Genomic DNA, 4397 nt, shown 5'->3' with positions numbered 1-4397 from the left:
CTCACACAGGTACTTTCTGGAGCTTGTGAAACATCAGAGGCATACTGTAACAACTCCACCAGTAAAGAACAAACCTGTTTTTTCAGTCTTCTTTGCCAGGATTCAACACTTTTGTCTAAAGGCACTGGCCTGGCAATCAATCAAACAGTGCCTATAGTGTCGGAGGGCTTTAGCTTGGCTGGGAGTGCACTGTATGTAACACTCTCTTTACTATTTGTGTTGTGGTTGTGTGTGTATTAATTTGGCTATTTGAAAGATGATTCAGTTTTATGATGGGCTTTTATAGGCTTTTCACAACCTCTAAAAAGGATGACTACTATGAAAATAAGGGTCTCTAGAATAGTGTACTTTACTTTACTTTTCAGAAAGGATATAGACTGAAAGTGCAAGAGACGTGACATATTATTGTGCAATAAAGGGACATTTCTCAGTGTTGACTTACAGTAACAGTACACATACAGTAACATGCATTATAATGCACAGTACAAACACAATTTCAATGAATCAAACATCAAAAGGAAAACACTTTAACCACTGACTTAAACTCTAGTTTGAGTGAAATGGACCTGGGTTGCAACTGTACTTGAACTGTTCTTTTCCGTCTGCATCAAATCTCTTCAACAAATCTACAGGCTCAAAGCGCTTGTTGTGAGCTTGTAGATTGGCTATTTTTGCCGAATGTCCCCCCCCCAGAAATAGGGATGCTGCTGTTCAAGTTGATAAAGCAAAACGTGCTTCTTGGTAAGTTCAGTAAGTTGTTGACTTGGTGTAATGTGTTTTGTCAAGCGCAATGTTTTTTCATCACTGGTTTACACCAACGGGGAAAAAACAACATACTCACAGCACAGCCTTTTTAATTCAATCATCCAGCAAAGCCACACATTAGAAGGAACAAGACGGTGGTTATCTGAAGAGTGCACGGATGTATTCCTTCTCTTCTTATTTTATTCCTTATCTTCTTTTTATTTTTTAGAAAGGCAAACTGAATGATCTGGTCTTGTTTGCATATTTTCTAAAGGGTTTGCAGACACCGCGAGGATCACATCCAGCCCTTCAGGCTACTGTAACTGTACAGTTGGGCTACTGTCTGGAGCTGGTGTTCAACAGCACCAACCATCTGACATCAAATTAAATTGGCTATAAATTTGCCATATCCAATGAATTTACCTAAAGAGAGTGTGTGTGTGTGTGTGTGTGTGTGTGTGTGTGTGTGTGTGTGTGTGTGTGTGTGTGTGTGTGTGTGTGTGTGTGTGTGTGTGTGTGTGTGTGTGTGTGTGTGTGTGTGTGTGTGTGTGTGTGTGTGAGAGCATGAATACACAGTTGAAATCTACAGCGTTCATGTATCCATTTGGGGAGTGTGAGTTAAATCGCTGTGGCTATACATACATACTATGTATGTGCCTCTGTGTGTGTGTGTGTGTGTGTGTGTGTGTGTGTGTGTGTGTGTGTGTGTGTACAGTATGTACTGCATGTACAGTGTGCATGTGTGCGTGCACGCACCCAGTCCACCGAGCCGCTAATAGCGTCCCCTCTTAAGCTCTGCCTAATCAATCCCTTATGAAGAGACTTTGGCGTGGAGATCAAAGGAGGGATGCGGTTGGGATTTGGCCGGGCCATTATTACAGACTAGGAGAAGATGATGCTACAGATAACTAGCTGCCTTTCAGTGGCTTGGTGGTTGAGGTTGCATAGATTCGTGTGAGCGTGCATGCGTACATGCGTGCGTGCGTGCGTACGAGTGAGAGAGAGAGAGAGACAGAGAGTGTGTGTGAGAGAGAGAGAGAGAGAGAGTGTGAGTGAGTGAGCCCCAGGCTTAGTGGTAGAGTGCCAAGATGCTCCTTTGACCAGAGGCACAATTAGAGACAAGCTTCTGCTGGTATGGAGACATTGTCAGTCTGTGAACACACACACACACACACGCACACACAAAATCAAACAGATGCAGGTATAGGCAAACTAAGGCATGACAAAAGTCAGGCACGTGTTCACTGTGCACATGGAGACCACAACGTGTCTGCTCAGTATAGCTATCATTACACAAACGCGATGCACGCACACACACACACACACACACACACACACACACACACACACACACACACACTCACACTCGTGTAACTTTTCCACTACCTCCATTGCATGGAACAGATCCTCAGTAGCATCTGTACACACCACATGTCAGCTGCTATATTGAGTCACCCATGGGAAACATGGTACACAATCACATACCAGGCCCAGGGCACTGGAGCATGTACTGGAGCACTCAGTCAGCGGAGTTATATCCAGGGTGGACCGGCGTGGATGGACGTTGTGGTTTGGTAAAAGTGGGGGGGAAAGAAAAGAAAGAGAGGGACAGGCTAAAAGTAGCTGCTCTGCTAGCTTTGTCAACCAGGTTGTCCTGTCTGGTCAGCACATTCCCATGCCAGCCCACTTTGTAAAGCCTGGGGAGTTCTGCTTAGCTGTGTGTGTGTCTGTGTGTGTGTGTGTGTGTGTGTGTGTGTGTGTGTGTGTGTGTGTGTGTGTGTGTGTGTGTGTGTGTGTGTGTGTGTGTGTGTGTGTGTGAGAGCTAGTTGTGAGTGTGGTGCATCTGAGAGCGATATACTGTACCTGTAGTAGCCTATACTCTGCAAGTACTTTTGTGGTCCTACTGTACTGTATATGCGGTGATGGTGAAGTATATGATATGAATAATATTTATATGATATTGTTGCCATTATATTACAATTAATCTCTGTATCCATAATTTTCATAAAAAATGGTCAAGAAGTTATACAAAACTAAGTGCCAATTGGTGTCCTGCTCAGACGGTCATGAGCGGCGGAGTCAAAGCTATTTGCAGTGCAGGATTTCAGCAGCTTCGCTCCTTTCGCTCTAACACACAGTTTTCTGGTCAGCAGGGAATTCTTTAGGCCTTTGGTTACGTGCTTTTCTCTCTGAGGCTTCTGCCCTCTGTTATGCTAGCGAGATGCTGCAGATGAGCCTGCCAAAACAGCGAGCAAAGGCCCAGGCACAATGGACTTGACGCCTGCATTCCTGAAATTCTGTTTCGTCCCAGAGACACAAAAGTATAAATATTCTGGGATGGATTCTAGGATGAACAAGCAGTCACGGAGAGAGAGAGAGAGAGAGTGACATTCAGAGCTTTTGGAGTCTTTTTGCCTCTTGTTTGTGTTTCTTCTGTCACAGAGGAGATCAGGGGAATGATCAAGGAGCTGTGCGGAAGTACAAAGAATACTTTTGAATGAGTTGTATTAAATGCATGGTTCCTGTTTTTAGTTCAACAAATCACTACGATTTTACTGCAAGGAGAACACTATGTACTATTCCATGAAGCAGTCAGAATTCAAACTATAATTTGGGAACATGAATGAATCAAGATTGTGCTAATTTGATACATGAAAATGAAATGCAGCATGAAACTGACTGCAATTGATTTTCCCCTTTTCTGAATCATTAAGGCTCAAATGAAAGTTAAATTCAAAGGATACTTTTTCAAATAGAGAGCCGGCCCGTATAGTATGAATTGCCTGAGGTAACACCAAAAATAGAAGAACTCATGTCATCACTTACACCAGCATTACCAAACTGTTGATTCACGTTAAAGTCTCTCGAGGCTTACAGTGGTTATCTTTATCTAATAGGATTATCTCATCCAGTCATCTCATCTGGCTTTACCATTAAACCTTGTGTTATTACGATGGCATGTCCGTCCTCGTGATCCCTCCGGTGTCTGCTTCATACTGTAGCAGTTTGATAATATTTTGATAAGAGCTCATCAAAGCGCTGCCAAAACTATCAATGACGTGTGGTCAAAATGTGTCTGCCAGGAAAATATGAAAGCATACCATCTCCTTTTATAGCGATGCAAGAGCTTCTCGGCATGCTTGGCAAGGGACACATCTTCAGGCCGTAATTTCATAATGGACATTATACGTCAAGAGCTCTCATTGATGGCGGAGCATCTCTAAACCTCGGAATGCACAATGTATTGTAAACCTTTTTTGTTTGTTTTGGTTTTGGCTTTCTAAGGTCACATATCTTTATTAAAAGTGACATTTGAACTGAATGTATTATTTTACATATAGTAAAATGCTCAATGCTGATATGAATTTGTCTGAGAGTGTACGACTGTAACCAAAATAGAACCGCAAGTAAAAGCCAGGTAAGCATCTGTGTCATTTAAGATTTTAGCTATATATAAATGATTAACGTATACGTTTAACAGAGAAGTCCTAGGGTTTAGAACACTGGTTAAGAACAGTGGTTCTCAAAAATAGCAGATACAAGCTCATTTATTTGAATATTTTGGAAAATAATTGAATCATTTAGATTTTTTTTAACTCAAATGTTATCTTCTCTTCACGTACAGTACGCCACCATCCATCCTCCTCCCGCCC

The sequence above is a fragment of the Protomyctophum bolini genome, assembly GCF_963924005.1.
Source record: "Protomyctophum bolini genome assembly, chromosome: 15".
NCBI classification, from domain to species: Eukaryota; Metazoa; Chordata; class Actinopteri; order Myctophiformes; family Myctophidae; genus Protomyctophum; species Protomyctophum bolini.
Note: the sequence above shows the minus strand (reverse complement) of the source record.